Below are 24415 nucleotides of genomic sequence, written 5' to 3' on the forward strand. Positions count from 1 at the left end.
TGTTTCAAAGGCAAGAGTGGCGTCTATCTGCATGCGTCTCCACTCTTTCAGGGGTTTCTATAGTTGAACTAAGAGAGTTCTCTCTAGCTCTGAGCATCCTTCAAGAGTTAATGAACATCAGAGTCCCATCTAACCATAGTCCTTTACACTCAACTACCATTCTTTCTCTATGTATACCCAAACCTTCTGCCTTTGAAGGAGATTTGACCACTAAGGGGGTGTAGGGAACAAGAGCACCTGAGTTTGATCCCCAGAAGTCATGTTAAAGAAGGATGGTCATGGGGGTGCTCTGAATCCCAGTACTAAGGAGGTAGAGAAAAGCAATTCCTCAGCCTCACTGGCCAGCTAGCTTAGACTAATGGGCCGAAGAGAGACTCTGCCTCAAAAAAACAAGTTGGATGCCTCCTAAGGAATAGACCCAGGGTTGACCTCTGGCCTCCACACACATGTGCATGCACACATATGCACGTGTACCTCCACACACATGTGTACCCACATACACACACACACACACACAGAAACAAACAACAACAACAAAGCTAAAAGAAGATAAATCCTATGAATTGCATGTTTCTGATTAATGAGCCAGCAGAAATGAATGGTGGATGTCTAGTGCTGTGCTGAAGATTTCCATGTGTGGTGTGCACAGATGTCCCCCAGGTGTGGTGTGCATAGATGTCCCCCAGGTGTGGTGTGCACAGATGTTCCCAGGTGTGGTGTGCATAGATGTTCCCCAGGTGTGGTGTGCATAGATGTCCCCCAGGTGTGGTGTGCATAGATGTTCCCAGGTGTGGTGTGCATAGATGTCCCCCAGGTGTGGTGTGCACAGATGTTCCCCAGGTGTGGTGTGCACAGATGTTCCCCAGGTGTGGTGTGCACAGATGTTCCCCAGGTGTGGTGTGCACAGATGTTCCCAGGTGTGGTGTGCACAGATGTTCCCCAGGTGTGGTGTGCACAGATGTTCCCCAGGTGTGGTGTGCACAGATGTTCCCCAGGTGTGGTGTGCACAGATGTTCCCCAGGTGTGGTGTGCACAGATGTTCCCCAGGTGTGGTGTGCACAGATGTCCCCCAGGTGTGGTATGCATAGATGTTCCCAGGTGTGGTGTGCATAGATGTTCCCAGGTGTGGTGTGCACAGATGTCCCCCAGGTGTGGTGTGCATAGATGTTCCCCAGGTGTGGTGTGCATAGATGTTCCCAGGTGTGGTGTGCACAGATGTCCCCAGGTGTGGTGTGCACAGATGATGTCCCCCAGGTGTGGTGTGCATAGATGTTCCCCAGGTGTGGGGTACATAGATGTCCCCAGGTGTGGTGTGCACAGATGTTCCCCAGGTGTGGTGTGCACAGATGTTCCCCAGGTATGCTGTGCTGAAGATTTCCAGGTGTGGTGTGCACAGATGTTCCCCAGGTGTGGGGTACACAGATGTTCTACATTTTAATCAATAACCCAAAGAGGTCCACTTGGCCCCCATACCTCCTCTGCACGTTGCTCTGGAGACAGGGTGACTTGGCAGACTGTCCAAGTGCCTCCAGAGCTCACGGCAGAGCTGACCCAGGGGATCTCCAGTAGGCCACAGAGAGAGGAGATGAACCACTGTTCTCCCTGTAGGCCAGCAGATGACTGTGGTGTCGAGGTAGGAAGCCTGCCTCACCTAGCTCCTTCCTTGCCTCTTCCTGGGAGCCTCTCTGCAGTTACTAGCCCTGCACCACCCTTAGGGTTCCCTGGACTCTGGTCAGTTTTCTGTTGGGACACAAAACCAATCACCATCACTGCTTAAGTGATATGAAGGACCAGGATAACCTGGCTGAGGAGAACACGGAGATGAGCACAGCAAGATGATGTTTAACACACAGTGGGGTGGAGACGTGGGTCCTACAGGATGAGAAGCTTTGGTTATTAACGACTGAGGTGAATCGAGAGCCCCCATGAGGGGCTGGGGAAATGGTTTACTCAATAAGTGCTTGCTCCTTAAGCATGAGGACCTGATTTTGATGCCCAGAACCCATGTACAAAAGAGTCCAGGTGCAATGTTACATGTCTGTAATCCTAGTGCTGAGGGGCACAGGCTGGAGGATTCCATAGGCTCGCTGGCCAGTTAGTCTAGGTAAAATGGCAAGCCAAGTTTCAGTGAGAGACTCCGTCTCAAAAAATTAAGATAGAAACAATTTAGAGAGACATCTGATGTGACCTCTGGCCTCTACAAGCACACACACACACACACACACACACACACACACACACACACACACACACAGAGTGCCCTCCCCCCATATTCACACAGGAACATGTATGCACACAGGCACACAAAGAGTTGACATGAAACCTGCTCCACTCCATAAATGTCTAGTTGTGTTTTAAAATAATATTTTAAACATTTATTTAGCTTGTGTGTGCTCATACCATGCATGGTGTGTCTGGGGAGGTCAGTCCATTCTCTCCTGTCACTAGCTGGGTCCTGGAGATGGAGCAGGTTGTCAGGCTTGGCAGCAAATGCCTACACCTCCTGAACCTTTGCTGGCCTCTAGGTTCTTTTGTGGTGCCAGGGATAGAATTCAGGGCCTTGTGAGTGCTAGGCATGTACTATACCACTAAGCTGTGTGCCTAACCCCCCCACCCCCCAAATAAAATTCTAACTTCACAGTCTCCCAAATACAAAAGCATTCCTTTATCTTCCTTTGTGGCTAGGCCACGCCTCGAGAACTATGTTCAACTCTGAGTGATGCATGGAAAAGGTTTGCTGGGTCGTTACTGCACATCTTGCTGCAAGTGTCCCTCCCCCCATTTGCTGTGGGGTGGTCCGTATGTCAAATGTGTTGCTCTGATTGGTTAATAAATAAAACACTGATTGGCCAGTAGCCAGGCAGGAAGTATAGGCGGGACAAGCAGAGAAGAGAATTCTGGGAAGTGGAAGGCTGAGTCAGAGAGACACTGCCAGCTGCTGCCATGACAAGCAGCATGTGAAGAAGCCATGAGCCACGGGGCAAGGTACAGATTTATAGAAATGGGATAATTTAAGATATAAGAACAGTTAACAAGAAGCCTGAGCCATTAGGCCAAACAGTTTAAATAATATAAGCGTCTGTGTGTTTATTTTATAAGTGGGCTGTCAGACTGCCAGGGCGTGGTGGGACCAGGATAGGAAACTCTAGCTACACCCCACTTCCAGCCCTGCCTCCTGCCTTCTCAGACATGAGAAAGCAGAATGTGTGAAACCATGTAATTTGATGGGTAGCCAAGGAACCATTTTCAAAATTGCCTTTCTCTCCTAATTCTTACAACACTGTTTTCCAACCAAATTTACATTAGAGCAATTCTTTCTTAGGAGAACTCTGGAATCTTTGTGTCTGGCCCATACATTTCAGCCTCAAGCCTGCTGCATCTAGAACATAGTAAATAGAGATCAGGCTATAGGTATAAAATATTTCCTGCCAGAATATAGAAGAAATTGCTTCCTGTAAGTCTAGTGTTCACTATACATTGAAATCCAAGCTGAGATCACATGGTGTCAGGATAGCCATCCTGGAAATGCTGTTGTGGTATTTAATGTAGCTTTTTGTAGTGTAGAACCAGGACTCAGAGAGGCTGTGATAGGGACTTAGCGGTCCTTACTCTTTCTCTGTGATTATTGTGTACACAATGTATGAAAGTGGGTCCATGCTTCCAAGCCATGTGTCTGCTTTACTAGAAACTTCAAGAAACGTATTTGACAATTTCACAGAGACACTAAGGGTTTTCCTAACTATTTGATGCAAAACTTTTTACCAAGACCCTTTGAGGTGCCAGAAATTGTCTGAGATACTAAGCAGTGGCCAGCAGAAAAACTGGCTTCCTGTAGAGAGCTTACCACCATTTCCTAACATTTATACTCGGGAGGGTCTCCTGGTGGATTGAGAGAACTCTTGTCCTAATTCCTGGATAGCCAGTGCCCAGGGGACCCCGGTGATTGCTCCCCTCGCTGCTCTGTGGCGGGTGAGAACTGCAGAAGTGACAGTGTTTGACTCTGGGTTGTCCTGAGAACTCTGCTCTTCCTTTGGGTCACATTTGTAGGGGAAAGGGCTCTCACAGCCCCGTAGACAGCCCAGTGTGGGGAGTAGCAGCGACTTCTCCTCCTTCATCAGTACTGAGTTCCCAGCATGTGAGGAGGTCATCCTAGGGAGCAGACCTTCCAGACTCGGTCAAGCCTCCCGATACCGAATCCCTGACATCATGACCACAGCTTATGCCAGACCCTATGCCAAAACTGTCATCGATGTGAATCCAACATCTCTGGCTCACAGATCCATGAGCAATAGCAATGTCTGTTACTCTTTTGTTCTGGTAACTTTTAGGAGAATGTTATACGACATCAGATGATTGATACATAACCCCACATAGAAGCTCCCTATCGGAAAACAACCCACATGTTGAAAACAGGAAAGGAAATGCTGGGTGTCACGGCTTACACCTGTAATCCTGGTACTTGGGAGGCAGAGGCAGGAGGATCCCTGCAAATCTGAGGCCAGCCTGGACTATATAATGAGTTCTAGGTCATTCAAAGTTAAAAAACAAAACAAACAAACAAAAAAACCACAAAACACTGGCCATTTCAAATGCAGGGTTTTTTTTCCATTTGTTTTTTTGAGATAGGATATTATGTAGCCTACCAAACTTACCTCCCCTAAACTTGCTAAGTAGCCAAGAATGACCGAACTCTTCCTACACACAGCCTCTCAAGTGCTGGGGTTATAGGCATGCACCACCATCCCTGGCCTCAAATCCATAGCTTCTGCTGGAGCCTTCCATACCGTGGGCCATATGTGAGTGGGAAAAGACAAAAGCAAGCATAACTTTCCAGCACAGGTGAGAGCCCCAGACCGAAAGAAGGTAATCTTCACAATAAAGACGGCTGCAGCAGTCACTGGGCAGTGGGCATGGCAACAGAAAACACTGTAGAAAGTGCAGCGACCCAGCAAGACTATTTGCTAATAATTTATTTTCATTAAGAGAAGAAAAACATATCCTTGGTAACATGCCAGCTCTCAACAAGCTGATTCATAACAAGTCTTTCTCTGGGAAAAGAGATAATTAAATTGTTCCGAAGTCTTTGCTACCTAACTATAGTAGTCATTATGGCTATCCACAAATATTCTGGCTGGCTCTCTTTTCTTTCTGATGGATGGTGGATTTTTTTTTTTTGACAGAATCCAAATTGGCTTTGAATCAGAGGATAATTTCCTGTCTCTAACTCCCAGCTAGAATGCTCTGATTAGAGGTGTGCACCACCAGATCCAGGTCATGCAATGCTAGATGTTCATTCTACGAAATGAGCTACTGCCTAGCCTGTGATAATTACAGTTTCCCTCCTATTTGAAGGTGGTACCACATCATTTGCCCTGACGGACAAAATGTGAGTGGAAACACCGGGGGGGTCAGAATGTCCCAGTCTTCTTCCCTGCCCTGTGTCGGGGCAGCCAGTCATGTTTCTGAACCGACTGCTCTGTCAGCCTGGAGCTCACAATGACGATGACATGACAGTGTGTAATGAATGGAAATGCAAACATTACCTGTAACCCCAGCAGAACATCGTCGCCTGGCCTGGTTGGAAGACTAAGAACTGAAACTCACGTTGCTCAGTCCTGTGACTGTCTCCATCTTCATCAGGCCTCCTGGGGTCTTCATCTTCATCATGTACACCATGCCTGCTTGCAAGAGCAGGCCTGTTGACTACTGGCCTCCTTTGAGAGAAGGAGGGCTTGTGGGGGCTCGCTAGACCCTCACCCAAGATTCTAGCCACTCCTCTCAGCCATTGGTGTGCCGGTCTGTCCCAATCACACGTGAGGTGCTGCAGTGTAGAGGCTGAGGGAGGATGCCGAGAGGGAGGGAGCTCAGGGCGCACAGCTGTCCCGTGGGACGCTCCTGCCTGCACCCCTCCTCCATGCTCTGTAAGCACCCCACAAACTCATTGGTACCCCGGAGTGACCTTGGATGGGATCGTACTTTGGTCTGTTGTTGGGACCGTATGCCGGGGAGGGGTGTAGATGCTTTCCTAATGTCTTCTTAGAAGGAACTGTCCCAACACCCGTCTCTTCTGAGGCTGGCCGCACGGCTTTCAGTTGGTTAAGAGTGGCCGTGTGTGAGTGTGGCTGAGAACAAGGTGTCTCCTACAGGTGGTTCGTTGGTGAAATAAACTCGAGACCAGGTATTATTAAACTCAGTGTACCTATAAAGATCCTAAGAGAGGAAGTGGTCTTTCCCCGCCCCCAGCTTACTGGCCAGAAGCCTAACTGGGGCAGGGGGCCCAGGCTCTCTGAATATAAAACTCCCTCCAAGTTACTCGACGGCACGGAAGCCACCCATCGCCAACTATGAACCCAGGCCGTTTTACCCTCCGGGAGTGAGAACCCCCGTGCCCCCTCTTCCCGGGCCGTTTTACCCTCCGGGAGTGAGAACCCCCGTGCTCCCTCTTCCCGGGCCGTTTTACCCTCCAGGAGTGAGAACTCCCGTGTCCCCTCTTCCCGGGCCGTTTTACCCTCCGGGAGTGAGAACCCTCGTGTCCCCTCTTCCCGGGCCGTTTTACCCTCCGGGAGTGAGAACTCCTGTGTCCCCTCTTCCCGGCTTAGTCACTTTTGCCTCCTCCTCTCTCTCCTTTTCTATTTTCTCCAAGACGTAGGCCTCGTGAAACTTTGCCCGTGTTCCTCTGCCTAGAGGTAATTGCTGCTCTCCCACGTAACAGCAGAGAAATAAATAGTTGACATGCAGCCTCTGCAAGGTATGTTCAGCCTCTTGTACTCATTGCCACGCCACGGGTCTATTTTAAAAGTGGGAAGCACAAGGCAGAGTCTTTAGACTGTCTGCAGACTTAGTTAGAGGCCGTCAGTGGGCAGGATTTAAACTGCTGCTGACCTGACCTCCGACTCCTCATTCCGGAAAGGTACTAGATTCACTGTATCTCAGTCCCTACAAATGCTGGCTAGTCTGCAAAGGCTCAACCCCTGTGAAAGGACAGGCCGTCCAAACTCCCCAGAATCAACCCTGAAGTGAGGTCGTCTGGAAATTACCATTCAAGCTTTTTGTCTTTTGGTTTGTACGCAGGAAGTGGTCAATATGTACCCATTCTTATACCTCAGTCTTGTCATTGAAAAGCTAGTTTTGTGTGATTTTTGTCTTCAAGACAGTCTCAAACGCTTGGTGGGTCCTTCGGCTGACTACTTCTGGTCCATCTACTGGTGGTTTCAATGAGTCCTCTAACATAAGAAACCCTTAGCTAAGGGTTTCTTGTACATGTTAACTTATTTTTAGTCTTCATTTATTCCTATTTTATGTTATGTTACAGCTGAAATGAAACTCCTTGTATTCCAGTAAACCTCTGCCCTCAGCAAACCAGGACTGTTGGTCATCCTAGAGAATGTGTTTCCCCCCAAACTGTGTGCACGTCTGTAACAATAGCTAAATACTTAATTTAGTGATGGTAAAGGGAGTGCAATAATACAATTACAGCAAAAAAAAAAAAAAAGATGGAATTGAGCAGAATGAGGCAGAGACTCCTTGTCCTAGAAAAAGATCTGACTCCGGGAATGAATGGTGCAGAAGAGACCTGTTTCCACAGGCTTTTCTAGGTGGGGAAAGTCCAACCAGGTCTGAGCCCCAGCCTTCCGGCATAGATAAGATGTGCACCTGCGAAGGCGAATCGTGCTCTGGGTGGGTGTGACATCTGTGTTCCTAGCAGGCGTGGCCTCCAGCACACATCCAACTGATGCATGAGATTTTTTCCCTTAAAAACTAGAGAGCAGGAGGTTTGTTTCCCCTTCTTCTGTCTTTTTTTTTTTTTTTTTTTTTTTTTTTTGGTACTTCTGGGTCCTTATGGTCCCCGAATCCTCATGTTGAAAACTGTCTACAGATCATCTAGATCTGTGTAAGTTCTGGCTTTACAGACCTTGACTTCGCTCTGACCAAATCTTCCTGTGTCTTCTAAGCTTTCTACGCTGTAAAGTATGAATGAATGCTTTATCTGCCTCACTGAGTTAATGTAAAGAATCTATAGAAGAAATGGACTATTAACACCCATTTTCAGCACGACACTTACGATATGGCTAGTGAATTTTATTTGTCATTGACCCTGAGCCTACCCAGCTCTATTCTTCCAGGAGCAATTTGAAAGTCAACGGCACTTACTTTGGATTCCTTGACTTTCTGTTTGACTCAGGCCACTGATTCCCCATGGTTTGCCGGAAACTGTATGAAGCCTCACAAATGAGCTGTGAGTGACTACAAGACCATCATCTTAGCAGCCTGTGTGCATTTCAAGTGTATTAACTGCTCCCAGGAGATGATCCATGTGATTTTCTTTAACTGAAGGGAGAGCAGTGGAATATTTCCCAGAGCCTCTCCTGAAAATGCATATTGTCTTTTTCAGTTTCCTCCAGAAATACGTATCAATTCCTCAGGATGTATTTGAAGACAGGATTTTTAAAATAACCATTAAAGGGGTTGAGAATATAGCTCAGTTAGGAGAGTGTCTAAAAGCATACACCAAGCCCTGGTTCCATCCTCTGCACCACTAAATGGGGTGTGGTGATGCATGCCTGAAATCTCCACTTGAGGTAGAAGCAGGAGGGTCATCCTCAGGGTCATCCTTACCACATGAGACCTCACTCAAAACTAAATAAATCTAATAACCATTATAGTTAGCTAATAGGATTGGTGTGGGTCCTGTTAGTGTGTTTGGTGTCCTTATAAAACAAGGGGGTTAGTGAGACTATGCACTGAGAGAAGACCACGTGACACCACAGACAGAAGAAGGGGCTGCTGACACCCGGGCCCAGTAGATTCAGCATCCAGCAGGCTGAGAAAAGCCCGCGCTTTAATCCACCCAGCACTCGGCACTTCCTTGTGGCCGCCCTGGGAGTCTGATCACCTTCTTACTCTTGTCATGGATTTTTTTTTTTTTTAATTAAAGCCCCTGGGACTAAATCCCAGCTAAGTTTCTTTAATTCCCTGTTCTTTCTCAAATCCTTTTAGAAAAATCCCAACACAGAATCAGAGTGAGGAGGAAAAGAATGAGCATCTATTGAGACTCTGTACACGGAACAGTGACTTTTGAGCAGCTATCGTCGTGATTTAGTAGTGATTATCTTCACAGATTAGGTAACTGAAGGCCAGAGGTTACACGTTAACTAAAGTAATCAGGCATTCAACAAGTGCTCATTAGGCATCTATTGAGCTCACCCATGCTGGTGGCACACGTTGTAATTCCAGCTCTTCCCAGGCAGACAGCAAGGTCGTTCATTGTAAGTTTGAGGGAGACCCGGTCTATATAGCAAGTTCTAGGCCAGCCGGAGATACATAGTGAGACCCTGTCTTAAAACAAACAAAACAGATACCTTCCTGTGTCTAGCCGGAAATGACATCACAAAGGCCTACACACACGAGAGAGGTTAGGAGAGGGTTCTCCTCAGGGCTTTGTGGGAGCTCTGTGCAAAGGCTCATGTATCTCAAGTCAAAGCAGGCCTTGAGGCCTGGGCTAAGCTGGGCCCTGAAGAATCAGGTAGCAGTGAGCCAGGCGGGAAGAGAATGCGAGACCCCTTTTTATTTTTCCTTAGGGAATAAGCCTGGAAGTCCCATCTCAGCGGGAGACTTAAGCATACTTTTCGACTCCCCTATTCACCTGGGGTACACATTGTGTTTAGATTATCAAAGCCCTCTTTCTTTCTTTTTCTAATGTACTTTTATTTTTGTGTTTGCCTCGAGTTTTTATGCAAACATATATTGTGCATCAAAGTCTTTTTTCTCATGGCCTTCTGCCACAGAAGCCAGACTGTCACAATAGCTGTTCCCATTCTGATGTTGTGAGAGTTACCCAATCTCTCCCTCAGGTCTCCCAGACCCTTGTTTATTTGTAGGTCAACACATTCCTCACCGGCTCCTTCTTTGCTCTACCTTCCTGGTGACACACAGAAACTGAAACACCAGAAACCAGGGCTTGAAGCGTCACGCCGTCACTTTGGAGGATGGCAGCTGCTGTCTGTATTGTGTCCTCGTCTCTCATCTTTTCTTTTTGTTTTGTCTCTGAGACCGGGTCTTATGTCGGCCTAGAGCTCACTACATAGCCCGGATTGGGCTGGAACCTGTGATCTCGTGTCCTAGTCTTGCGGGTCTTGGGCTGACAGATGTGCACCACCACGCCACCTTCTATTCTGTTTCATGCCAGGCTGGTTAGAAGCCTCCAGGCTGTACCACAAGATCAGGCTGAATGAATCATATTTGTAGACTCTATATTTTAGATCACAGAGCCATCGGCCTTTTGAAGAACCCTCATTTAAACACCTGGGGCCATCCTGTTGATGCTTCTTGTGAAAACAGGTCGAAGGTATTCAAGGTGGCTCTTCCCCAAATCCGAGCCCAATAAAAATGACACATGGGAACTTAAAAGGCTGTGGCTGAAGGGGAAAGGGAACAAGATGGAGCCGGGCAGGACAGCTGAGCCTTTTTCTGTCAGGCCCAGGAGAGTGGAAGGTTCCTCCTCCCCGCAAAGCTTCACTCCACGGAGGTGTTTATGAACCGGATGTGCTCACAGTGTCATGTCTGCATTCTCCTACCGAGCGAGGCTGTCCCGTCGTTTGTAGGAGGAGCTGCCCTCGGAGCATGCTCTGGGTCTTCGTAAACCAAAACTGCACACTTGCCCGATTACAGAAAATGCTCTCTGAGTCGCACATTCTGATCCTGCTGGCTGAGCCTCCAAGGGGCAGATAAGTCGCTCCTGGGCTCAGTAAGGCCGTCCTGTGTCAGCTGCCTGGCCAGTGGCGCTGCAGAGGTCGCAGGAAGCTACCCTGGTTGCCTTGGCTGGAGCCTCTCTGCCAAACTCACGCCAGGTGGAGCGTGGTGAGCCTGTTTGGACTTGGGGAGCAGAGGCTTTCTGGGTGAGGGAGCTTCACTTAGCCGTACAGTCGGAGCTGGGACGTTCTTCAGGGGTGGGGGCGGCTGTGGCTGGCGAGGGCTCCATCTCTCCCATGACCAGTAGTTTGCCTTTTTCGCCGTCTCTCCGCCCTTACCCTATGCTGCGTCTGCTCCTTCGCCCGTGTTTACCGGCAGACTAATGAACTCCCCAGTCTGAATCCGGAGAGAGCTGGCACAGGTGGCCTTGCCCTTTTAGTGGAGCCCTCCCCACAAAGCATCTTTATGAGCCATCAGCGGGCCCGCCTTGGACCAGGCGGCCACCTTTGGTCCAGGCCTTGGTCACCTTAGTCGCTTGAGCAGGCAGGCATCAGGCCACTGTGACTCCTCTGATCCTGGAGCCTCTGGATTTGGCTCTTCCTATTAGAAGCAGCTGATAAATAACAGTCCCTGGAACTTGTGGTCAGGCCACCGAGTGCCTCATTTGCCTGAGCAGTGTGCGCTCAGATTTCCTTATCTGTACTAAAGGACCATAGTGGAATTTATTTCACAGGGCTGCCACGAGGCTTCCGTGGAGCAGGGCACAGGCAAAGGTGCTTTGTAACCTGTTAAATATTACACCAATGATATCGTTATCAGAAGGGATAACCCCTGGAGTCGTTTTTTATCTATTTGGCTTTGTAGAAAGGCTGCCCGGTCGTCTAGGAAGGGAACAATGGTGCGGGACTTGGGGAGGGAATCTCCTGTCCACAAAGAAGGGATATATATTCACAGTGACCCGCCGGAGTTCTGGCCTCAGGCTCTCACGGTGCCCAAGTACCTGGGGTAGCGTGCATGTGTGTGAGTGTGGAATTAGTGACCCAGAATTGAAGACCCTGGTTCCATGTCGTCTCTCTCTTCCTTCCTCATGCCTCCACTCTGCTAGTAACCTCTCAAAAAGGCTTTTAAAGACAAAGAGAAAAGGCGTACGGGAAATAAAAAGTGAGCTGAAAGGGGAGAGGTGACGGTGAATGGCGGCCGTAAGGGGATACTGGGTGTGAGTTCCCAGAAGGGCTGGGCTGTTCTGCCCACACAAACGAACTGCTCCGGAATTTTGGCTCAAAGCTAAACATCCTGTATCTGCCAGGAAATGTCAGGCTCTTTGTGTGAAAAGTGGCTCTGACCTTGGCCAAAGCTGCAGTTGGGCCCCTGGACCCCCAGACTCACTGCTTGGGGGAGCCAGTGAGGTCAGAGCCTTGACCCACCAAGCAAGTACAGTGTCTTTGTTATTAGTTTTTACCAGGTCCCTCCACACTGAGAGGGAAAGGTGCTGTTTTAATGATTCCTTACCCCCAAAGCCAAATCCAAACCCCAGCATTTGGGAAGCAGATGCAGGAGGATCAAGCGATCAAGGCTGGCCTCTGCTGCACAGTTGAGTTTGAAGCCAACCTGGGTTCCATGGAAGCTGGTCTTTAAAAACCCCAATACACAGACAAAACAGCAAAGCAGGGTCTTTTTTGAATAGGCTCAAGGTGCTTACCTTCAGGTTGAACTACGAGCATTTGTAATTTATTCATGAAAGTGGATGTTCAGAAGTGCACAGAAAGCTGGGATGTCTGGGTCCAGCGCAAACTGCCTACGACATTCTGATGGCTGAGATGGGCCAGTGCGGTGCCGCCTGGGATGGGAGGATTAAACAAGGGACAGGACAAGTAGAAGCAGACTTTGGACATCTCCTTTCAAGAAGGGTACTGGAGGGCTGAAGGAGGGGAGGGAGGGAAGTGGGGAAGGGGACGAATCTCCCTCCCCGTGCTAGGCTAATTTCCTCATTGGCGTTGGCAGCTAGGTCTGCTGGGGGGCCTGGCTTTCTTCTCCAAGGGTTTTTAGTTCTCTGTTAATGAGAGCATTGGAGAAATTGCCATGGTAATTATAGTGTCTAGACTTGGGAGCTATGGAAGGCAGTAAGAGAATATTTAATTGCAGAGCTAAGAAGGCATGCGAAGATGACAAGGTTTTGAATCTTCCTTGAGAACAATGCTAGACTGAGCAGCGCTTCTTGAAATTGTCCTGACACTGTCTGTTATGTAAAGGGGAGTCTGCGGTGTTGTGTCTGAGCATTCAGGATTGTCAAAGTCCAGGTTTCTTCTGGTGTGTGGCTTAGCGACAGAATGGAATGTGACTTAGTGACGACGGAATGGATGCAGAAGGCCCCAGATCCAGTCTTTAGCACTGAAAACAGAACAAGAACTGGGAGCATAGCTTAGCTGGCAGAGTACCCGCAGAGCACGCAGGAAGCTCTGGGTTGGATTCCCGGCGCTGTGTGGAATGGTGATGCACTCCTGTGATCCAAGTTCTTGGGAGACAGGAGAATCAGAAATTCAAGGTCTTCCTCAGCTACATAGCAAATTCAAGGTCCAAGATACATAATCTTTAAACAAACAAACAACAAACAAACAAACAAACCTTCATTTCTCCAGTGGGTTTCCAAGGGTCTGCAAGAGAAAGCTGTGCTGTGCTGCTGTGGTCTTGATCATGTCCACTTTTGAAGTATGCCGCCATAGAGGGTGGAGGGGCAGACGCTCTGGGATTTTCCTTTCTTTTGAGGCGGGGTCTTATGTAGACCGAGTGGCACCAAACTCACGATGTAGCTGAGGATGACCTTGAACTTCTGATCCGCCTCCCCCCACCTCCCAAGGGCTGAAAGGACAGGGTGCCCGCCCCAGTGTTCTGCTTCCCGAATGTTAGGTAGCGCTCTACAGCAGAGCCACATAGCCAGCTAAAATGCTCTGAATCTTGCCCAGATGAAGAAGATACCGAGTGGGTCTTCTGGAGAGGTGTGAAAAGTGAATAGGGACGGAACCTTTCCATCTCGCCAACCTTGGTCACCATATTTCCTCTTCTTCAGTTACATCACATCCTTTTCTAAAACGCTGGCTAGTGGGAGAACGAAGCAGGATGCTTTCCTCTCCGAGGTATCCTTGCCTTCAGGCAGCCAGGCGGGTAGAAACCCTCTCCACCACTTCCCCACTTGCAGAGGACAAAATGACTGATGCTCACGATGCTGACTGGTGTGTGTCGGGCCACACCCTTCCTGTTCCTTTTGCTTTTTCCAAATCTAAGTATCACAGAGGTTTCTGCTGCTTATGCATGCAAATCTCCTTGTGGTAAAGAGCAACAACTGAAGAATGGGCATGTGAAAAAATCCTTACCTTATAGTCCACCTCCCAATTAAGCATTCTATAGATGAGTATAGATAACCCCTTGTGAAATTCAATGTATATAAAATATGTTTGTATGTTATATATTTATATAAGATGGAGTCTGAATATAAGATAAAAAGGTCAATTTTTGAACCTACTTTTAAAAAAGAACTACTTGTTTTAAATAGAATAAGTAATGAAATTTTTTTTGTCTGAGTTTATCAAATGTTACTGGACTGGATATTATATGTATGAATATAATGGAGTTTTTATCTGAATCTGTCAAATGTTAATGGACTAGAAATCATTAATGTAATTTTTGGCTATATATATTGTATATACTTATTGGATAGTTTTTCTTTTATTAGTTATAAGATTTTTTTAATTTTAGACAAAAAGAGAGGAAATGTGGTGGTATTGTGCTCCCCAAAATATTGTGTACCCTAATAAACTTATCTGGGGTCAGAGACAGGACAGCCACAATATTAAACATAGAGGATAGGCAGTGGTAGCACACACCTTTAATCTTAGCATTCCAGAGACAGAAATCCATGTGTTCAAGGATACAGCTAAGCATGGTGACTCATCATGCCTTTAATCCCAGAAAGTGAGCCTTTAATCCCAGGGAGTGGTGGTAGAAAGCAGAAAGGTATATAAGGTGTGAGGACCAGAAACTAGAAGCACTTGGCTGGTTAAGCATTTGGCTGGTTAAGCTTTCAGGCTTCTAGCAGCAGTTCAGCTGAGACCCATTCTGGATGAGGACTCAGAGGCCTCCAGTCTGAGGAAACAAGACCAGCTGAGGACCCGGCGAGGTGAGGTAGCTGTGGCTTGTTCTGGTTCTCTGACCTTCGAGCATTCACCCCAATAACTGGCCTTGGGTTTGTTTTTATTAATAAGAACTTTTAAGATTCTTGCTACAGGAGTCATGAAAATAGGTAACGTTAAACAGACTGTTGAATGACTGCCTTGTTATTTAAAATCTTGTAAACATATCAAAAATATGGAAATACCTCAACCTCTTTAAATATAGTATTCTGCTGTGTAAATTCCTAATCATTGATTCCACCAAGCATTTGTTACTCCCTACTCTGTTATTATGTTCAGTTCTATAGTGACATCTTATCACTTCTATGATTTTATTTTTAAAAGATACATTATTTTTTAAATCATCATTATTGAAAATATATTCTATATACAACAAACTAAAACCATAAAATATATGCAGCATGACTTTTGGATAAATGCATCCAGCCACATAACCTCTACTTTAATCAAGCTATAGAAAGTTTCAGTCACCTCAGCAAGTCTCCGAATGCTCGGAATAATGACGCTGTAATCCTGGCACTCAGGAGGCAAAGGCAGGGTAGAGAATTTGAGGTTAGTTTGGGTTTTCTAGTGAGTTCGAGCCTGGCTCCATCCATATCGCTCCTCTTCCCTGCCCCAGAGCGCTGCCTCATGGTCCTTTGTAGCTAACATCCAGCCGGATCTCTGCTCCAGACAACTGCTGCTCTGTGTCAGTTTCTATAGGCTGTTGTACATTTTCTAGAATTTCATATATGAGGGATTATATTATAGCATATAATTTTCTAAGTCTGGCTTCTTTTACATGATATGTTTAAAAATACATCTGTGCGGATGCCTTTATAAGCAGTTAATTTCTTTTTATTGCTTATTGGCATTTCATTGTATAGATGTACCACAATTTATTGATTCATTCATTTGATAATTATATAGATTATTTCTAATTTGCTATTATAAATTGATATTATATTATCATATTAAATTAATAAATTATTACATTACTAAATTATATATTAAATTATGCTAAATTAAATATTTATTATATTTTAAAAACTAAATTAATACAAATATTAATATGACTGAATCTTTGGGGAAATATGTTTTCATATCTTTTGCATAAGAATTTCATGAATGTCTTGGATTTCTAGTGCTGTAATAACATACCACGATCGAAGATAACGTGGGAAGGAAAGGATTTATTTCACCTTACAATGCTCAGGTCACAGTCATCACTGAGGGAAGTCAGGGCAGAAACTCAAGGCAGGAACTTTGGAGGCAGGAACTGAAGCAGAGGACGTGGAGGAGCGCTGACTACTGACTCGTGTCTCCTTTCCTGCCCAGTTTGCTTTCTTCTACACCCTAGGACCAGTTGCCCCCGCATGGCACTATCCACAGTGGGCTGGGCCTCCCTCATCAATCGCTAATCAAGAAAATGCCCCCCAGACTTGCCTATGGGCCAATCTAATGGACACATTTTCCCAATTGATGTTCCCTGTTACCAGATGACCCTGGCTGTGTCAAATTGACCAAAACCAAACAACAACAACAACAACAAAAACAAAAAACTCTAACCAGCATGATAAGCAAATACCAAATTGTTTTTCATAGTGGTTGTATCATTTTACATTCCCATCATTCATGTGGAGAGTTCCACATGGTCTCTGTATCTAATTTCAGTCATCTACTGTATCCTAGTAATTTGTTAGTATAGCTTTAATTTGTATCTCTGTGACTAATGATGGTAAACATCTTTCACAAGCTTTTAATCATTGCCCTAGCTTATGGACCTGTCCAATTGTGTTGCTGTGATGATTTGAATGAATGGGCCCCCCATGAGCTCGTATGTTTCCCAGTTGGTGAACTGTTTGGGAAGGATTAGGAGGTGTGGCCTTGCTGGAGGAGGTGTATCACTGGGGTTGGGTTTTGAGGTTTCAAAAGCCCATGCCAGGCCCAGGCTTTCTCTTTTTTCCTGCTGCCTTCAGATTATGGTGTAAAGCTCTCAGCTACTGCTCCAGCGCCATGCCTGTCTGCTTCCTGCCATGATGGTCATGGACTAACCCTCTGAAATGTAAGCAGGCCCACCATTAAATGCTTTCTTTCTTTCTTTCTTTCTTTCTTTCTTTCTTTCTTTCTTTCTTTCTTTCTTTCTTTCTTTCTCTTTTTTCTTTCTTTCTTTCTTTCTTTCTTTTTTTTTTTTTTTTGGTTTTTTGAGACAGGGTTTCTCTGTGTAGTTTTGTGCCTTTCCTGGAACTCACTTTGTAGGTCAGGTTGGCCTTGAACTCACAGAGATCCACCTGCCTCTGCCTCCTGAGTGCTGGGATTAAAGGCATGTGCCACCACCGCCCGGCTAAATGCTTTCTTTTACGAGGGTTGCCTTGGTCATGGTGTCTCTTCATAGCAAGAGAACAGTAATAAAAGACAGTTATCAAGTTAGAGAATTAAGCTGCTCTTCATAAATTTCAAATATGAGTCATTTGACAGATGTATTCATTGCAAATATTTTATCCCAGTCTATGGATTGCCTTTCTACTTATTGATTTATTTTTGTGCTTGCAGGTATGTGTACATGTATAGATGTGTGCGTGCGTGCGTGCGTGCGTGCGTGCGTGCGTGCGTGTGTGTGTGTGTGTGTGTGTAGGCTAGAGGTTTACATTAGGCATTTTGCTCAATTGCTGTTGGACTTATTTTTTTGCAACAGGGTCTCTCATTGAACCTGGGGCTCAAAGTTCAGCTAGGCTGGCTAGCTGGTCAGCAAGCACCAGGCATCTTCCTGACTCTGCCTGCCCAACTTCTGGGTTATAGGCTCACACTATTGTCCCTGGTTTTCACGTGGGTGCTGGGGATCAAATTCAAGAGCTCATGTTTGTACAACAAATATTTTATTCACTGAGTCATCTCCCCCACCCTTGGCCCCTTTTTATTTTTAAAATGTCTCTTCCAAAGAACAGAAGCTTGTGGTCTTGATAAAGCCCATGAATTATTTTTTGACAGAGGAAGGAAGAGTGGTTAGTCTAGCTTTCGTGAAGAGAGCATACGGAATTCCAATCCCCTGAAAATTGTCAGACTCATGCTGGAGTGTCCTATTAGTTAAAGGAGCCTTTCCTGTTGCCTTTGGTAATAGAATTTGCTGTATTTCCGTGTCCTCAAGAAGTGACTCTGAAACTTAACTTTTAAAATATTATTTTTAGATGCTTATTTTGTCTACATATGAATATTTTCCCTTGAGTGTTTGTGTGTGATTCAAAAGATGTCAGACTCCCTGGAATGGATGGTTGTGAGCCACCATGTGGGTGTTAAGAACCAACTTTGGTCCTCTGGAATGCAGTAACAAGTGCTCTTAACTTCACAGTCAACTGTCTAGCCCCTAAGTCTTAATTTTAAAATGTGCCTTAATTGGGAAATGTAGGGAAAAGGGAACATATCAGATCTCTACTGTCTATTTATATAGGATTATTCTTTCTCATCCTCCTCCTGTTCTTCCTTTGGTTTTTTGAGACAGGGCTTCTCTGTGTTCTGATTGTCCTGGAACCTGCTCTGCAGACCAAGTTTTCCTCTAACTGGGACATCTTCCTGTCTGCCCTCTGGAGTGCTGGGACTGAAGGTGTGCACCACCACACCGGACTGGATTTTTTTCTTAATGTGTAATCTCGAGAAGTCTGTCTAAAATGCAAATATAATTCTCATGGAAAGAACACACTCAGCTGTGTGTATGTGAACACAGACATACATGTAAAACCCCTGTAAACACTGATGTCAAGAAGCCAAGAAGGGAAAAAACATAAGCTGTCAAAAGTCAGAATAATGATGCTGGAAGTATTCATGCAGTTCTTCCCGGCTCTGGGAAGAGAGTGGCAGGGCGCCATGGCAGCCAAGTTTTCCAGGATTCATTCCATCACACTCAGCCATCCAGGCACTCAGGGAGGCGCTGCAGCCGTGGTCTGCATGGGCCTGACGATGAGTCAGGCTTGAGGCACTGTCCACATGACACTAGTTTTGCAAGCATTATAAAACGGAAGAGTCACGGGGTCACAGAAACCTCCATCTAGATTTCAAGGGAAGGCCTGGGAGGCCAGGCAATGTGAAAGCAGGACCGTGGCTCTCATGAGTGAGTCCTCTCGAGAAGGTGAGTACTTGAACATGGGAGAGTGAAGCAAGTCACAACAGAGACTCCGGGAAGGGACAGATGTGAATGTGTGGGGCATCTGATGAAGAGAGCCAGCCCAAGGCAAGCCCACAGAGATGGGGCTGCCCAAGCCCTTTGGAGCTTATACCCCATCACGTCAAGCTCTGGGTGCCAGGGTCAGAGTGGCAGGATTGAGTAGCATGCTTTCCTTGTTGGACTGTGGTCTTGCTTTGACTCCATCCCTCATTTCTAGCCTTCATCCTCCCTTTGGGGAATGGTAACTGCTTCTCTTGGGCCATTGTATTTTGGAAGTACGTAATTTGTTTTTTGACTTTTATAGAAGCCAACAGTTCAGTTTGCCTTGAGTCTCAGACAAGGCTTTGGTCTTGGACCTTTCATGGGTTGGTAGAGCCGTCAAGACTATGAAGACTCCTGGAAGTGGACTACTATGCTTGCACTGTGAGATCTGTGAGATATGCACGTGCCTTTGGGGGCCAGTGCAGGACGTTTCAGTTTGGATCTGTAATGCCCCCCCCCCCCCCCCCCCCCGCAAGGCTTGCGTGTTGAAGGCTTGTTCCCCAGCTGGTGCTATTGGGAGTTGTTGGGAATGTTAAGACGAAGCACCAAGGGTATGCCTTTGAAGAGGAGGCCTTGTCTTCCTTCCTCTGCTTTCCAGAACCCGCCTAGTGAGCAGTTTTGCTCTGCCATGTGCTCCCTGCTGTGATACTCTGCTCACCACTGGCCCAGAAACTACAGAGTTTAATGATCATGGACCTGAAATCAAGAACCCCAGGTTGAAGGACACACATGCCCAGTGCCTCAGGAAGGGGAGGAGGAGGAGGTACAGGTGCTGATGTTCCCTCAAGCCCACTGTGCCAGGGAGCAGATGGAGGAGTTTACATACGGGCTGGGGGAGACGCTGAGGGTATCCATGTGATACACTTCCTGACTGGCCGAAAGACAATGAATACCCACTACACGGTCATGGACCACTTATGCCTTCCTTTTGGACTTGCTTTAAGAGCATCGTCTGCATCCATACAGAAACTGTCAACATCTAGACTAGTAGTTCTCAACCTGTGGGTCAAACCCCCTCTGGGGTCACATATCGGATATCCTGTGTATCAGATATTTGTACTGTTATCCCTATTAGTGGAAAAATTAAAGTTATGAAGTAGCAACAAAATAATTTTTATGGTTGGGGGTCACCACAGCGTGAGGAACTCTCTTAAAGGTTCACAGCATTAGGAGAGTTGAGAACCACTGTTCTAGACCTGTCTGCTTGGTTTCATGCTGTTTCTCTTTTTGGGAATCTTGACCATGCTCAGACCAAATATATACTTCATGGCTCCCCTACAGGAAAAAGTGATTTGGGGGACGTTAATTTTGGGTGTTGTGCTCTGTCTCAGCTTCCCCTGGCTCTTCCATACCATCTATTATCATTTGGAGTCTCTTGGACTCTTTCTGAACTAGACTACTATTCCAGAATCGCTCTACTGGCTACGGGGAGCTTTACCCCTGACTCTGTTACTCTTTCCACCGCTCCCCACAGCCACAACTCCGCTCCCTCTCCCTCGTCTTGTCCTGGGCATTTCTGACATCACTGTGGCACGGTGGGATCAGTTTGCACTCCTAAGTACCGGCAGAAAAGAGCAGGAGTGTTCCTGGGACTCGGCTTGTCCCACGGTGGTGTGCCCATCATGTAGTCTGCTGGTGCCAAGGCTTTGTCAAGGCCACCACAGTGGGCCACATGGGCTAGTTCCTCCTCCTCTAGCCGTGGCATACAGCACCAGAGCTGGCCTTTATGCCGCTCGGATTCCCGAGTGCCTCTTTCCTGGAAAACTTGACACGTGGTTCCAGTCTCATTGCGTTTTCAGCATCCTGGTGGTGGCATCAGCTTCCATCTACTTCTGTGGGGTCTCAAACCTTCAGGAATTCCACTGTGACTTAGAAGGTGGTTGTCCAACTTCCTTCTCTAAGCCCTCCCATTGGAGGGGTGGAAGAGGAGCTTCCCACTAGCTTTTAAAAAGCAAGAGTCTGAGATCTCTGTTTCTAGAAGAAACCTCTTAGAGGAGTGAGTACCAGTCAGTCTCTGCTCACCATCACAGCCACCTGGCAATAAGGACCCCATTTCCACTCGCTGGCTGGGGCGCCATCCCTGCTGGACTTGGAAGCTCATGCTGCAATGTCACCCATTTGGGGATAGAAATTGAACTGTGATTCCTCTGAAATCACCTTTTGCTGTTTCTTAAAGAAAAGAGCCCTTCCTGCCGCGATCTCTGCTTTGTAACCTGGCTGATAACAGGCCGTCCATTTTTATAGCCCATTTTAAAAAAACAATTAAAACCTGCCCCTGTCTTTCTAGGGCCTAGATCTGCTTGTACGGCAAGACAAACAAAGCCACTGCCTGATGTAGCCCAACTAATCATGGAATTCTGTCTGGCTTCAAGTAACTTCAGTTTAACAACTTTTTTGTCTCGACAGAGTAGTGTAAAATTAAGATGGGGAAGACATTTAATATTTAACACCAAGATTTAAAAGAAACCTGTGTCACCTTTAGTGGCGCACGCCTTTAGTCCCAGCACTCGGGAGGCAGAGGCAGGCATATCTATGTGAGTTCAAGGCCAGCCTGATCTACAAAGAGAGTTCCAGGACAGCCAGGGCTACACAGAGAAACCCTGTCAAAAGGAGGGAGGGAGAGAGAGAGAGAGAGAGAGAGAGAGAGAGAGAGAGAGAGAGAGAGAGAGAGAGAGAGAGAGAGAGCTGTTATCATTGCTATGGGCCTTGATGCAAAGACTATGATGATAATAAAGTACAGACAAAAATACCTTAAAAAACAAAACAGAAACAACAAGAATTGGTGTAGGTTGGCACCAGGTTTTATCCTGGACCACCCAGTCTGACCCTCTCCTGGGCAGAATGTGCCTCTGAGCAAGCCAGCAAACTGCCCAGGCTTCATCCGAAGAACCCACATTAAAACCTGGTGTTTTGTTGAAGCAGGGACTCCACTTCTGAAATCATGAAAGAGGTAAGCTTCTTAGGACTTTGATTTGTAGGAAAGCCATTAAAAATAACTCCTTTTGTTTTCCTCAGATTAAATGTTAGAGAGATTTCAGTTGCAAAAGAGAAACTGGCTAAAAGATGCATCAGATTGTCTTTGGTTGAGAAATAGTCTCAAGAAATGCAAATCCTTTGTGTGTTTCCTGGGCTTAGCATTTACACAACACATTTCAAGTTTAAAAGCCCTTTACTATCATTACTAATCACCTCCCAAGGGCTGCAGGCCAGCTAGAGGGAATACTGGAACAAGGCCAGTATTCAGAGCTGTTAGAGGCACACGTGTCTGTACCAGCCTTGACGCCTAGGCTTCTTACGGTTTCCCAGCACTAACCCGCTGGGTTTAATCACCCGTGCCTACTCAGTCTCTAGAAGGTTCTCTTTTTCCAGACTTGACATTTTCTCAAGCACAAGTTACCAAAACACAAAATAGCGTTTCTTTCAGTTATCTTGCCCGTGATTAAGCACTGGTGACAGTTTATCATCAAGTCAGAAACTTTGGGGAAACCAATGAGTATTGGCACTTCCAAAAATGCACTAGATGGATGCAGAGTAGAGCCCATGGTCAACAACATAGATTTAAATAGCCAAGAGCCCCCTTCCATTGTATTTTCAGAGTCAGGGTACTTGATTGGATAAAACTTTTTCTAAATACAGGTGTAAGTAAATGTATCTTGTGTCAATCTGTGTGTAGTCTGTCTTAGAGAATGTACAGTAAATGTGCACACACATACGAGAGTCTGCACGAAAGTGACCATTTCCCCTGTCTTATTCTGTCTTACACTTCCGAAGTCTTTGTTAATAAAGTCAAATTCCACGCGCAGTTTCGTATCTTGAACTTCAAATTTGTGACTTTAATATAGTTCGCATCGTTGCATGTTTTTTTTTTTTAAATGAGCTCTAAAGGTAACATCTGACGAAATGAGGCCAATAGGGACATTTATGTCTTTGACCGCACTCAAAGAGAAAGGCCTGTGGGTGGAGAACACAGCTCCACTGATCCAGTCTCTGCCTTGGTGGGTTCCTTTCACTTTCCTCTGGTTTGAGGGTACTGGTGCGCCAAAGCACGCCGCACACCTTCACTCCATTTGGTGTGTGGTGCCCTCTGCTGGCCATTCTAGGATGGTGCCCCTTTCCGTTCCTTGTAGGAAAGTTCTTTACATTTAAGCATTTTATGTACCTGTACTTATATTTCTAAGTGTAGCCTCAGTGTATAATGAGGGATATATGATAAAGAACCTGGTCCTGAGTCCCTTTTTATTTATTCAGAAAGCCACATTAAACAATGTCTCAAGGTACCAAATACGCTGCTATGGAACTGGTGGCAGCAAGCAGCAATCTTCACTTTCCAGGGTCTTAGTAGGAGAGCCAGAGCAAGGGGGTGACCTCCTCAACAAGACTTATATTACGACAAATAAACCAACGCATTGGGGAGCCTCGAGCATTCTTTTTAATTTTTTAAAATTTATTTATTTGTGTGTTTGTCTGTGTCTAGTATATGCGCCCTTGTGTGTCCCCAAACCTATGTGTGTGGAGACACCAGAAGAGGACATTCAGATCCCTCAGAGCTTTTGTGGTTTGCCCAGATTTTTATGTGGGCACTGGGATCTGAACTCTGGTCTTCCCAAGTGTACAGCAAGTGCTCTCAATGGCAAAATCACATCTCCAGCCCTGGGCCTTGTCTCTTCTCACAACACTGGAGTTGACAGACGTCACAGCTAATTGGCCCCCAGTTTGCCTGGTAGAAGCTACGATGGACTGTCACATATTAGGAAGACAAAAAATGAGGATGGCCTCAAAAAAGAGGGTACCTTGAGAACTTCTCCCATTGTGGTGGTTTGAAAGAAAATGGCCTCCAAAGAGAGTGGCACTGTTAGGAGGTATGGCCTTGTTGAAGTAGTTGTGGTCTTGTTGGAGGAAGTGTCTCACTGTGAGGGGGTGAAGAATGTGGCTGCTTTTTGCCCTTGTCTGAAAAGTTTGTTTGAGGTGAAAGTAAAGAAATTTGGAATAGGAAATCTTAAAACAGCCTAGTATAGACTCTACTGTGTGGTTACTAGGGTTAACTCTAATGAAGATATATAATGAAAAGGAGCAATCCGAGCAAGGAAAAATATTTGAGGAGAAAAGGAGCACCAGAAAGTGGGATGGAGCTAAGTCCAGTGTTCAAGGAGAGAAACAAGATTAAGAAATGGAATAAAGGGAGTGGTGACCTCAGGGCAAGACCCCACCCAGCTAAGTTTCCAACTTGTGAAAAGGAACTTAAAAAAAGCTTAGAACAGGGTGTGGTGGTGCTTGACTTTAATCCCAGCACCGGGGAGGAAGAGGCTGGTGGATCTCTGAGTTTAAGTACAACCTGGTCTACAGAACAAGTTCAAGGACAGCCAAG

The 24415-nt window shown here is 46.2% G+C and overlaps 1 pseudogene; it reads left to right on the forward strand.

Annotated features, from left to right (window-relative positions):
* LOC114691877 overlaps nucleotides 1–21556 on the forward strand; it is a 46323-nt pseudogene extending 24767 nt beyond the window's left edge.
* Nucleotides 21557–24415: the final 2859 nt, after the last annotated feature.

Source organism: Peromyscus leucopus, chromosome 10 (genome assembly GCF_004664715.2).
Source record: "Peromyscus leucopus breed LL Stock chromosome 10, UCI_PerLeu_2.1, whole genome shotgun sequence".
Lineage (NCBI taxonomy): Eukaryota > Metazoa > Chordata > Mammalia > Rodentia > Cricetidae > Peromyscus > Peromyscus leucopus.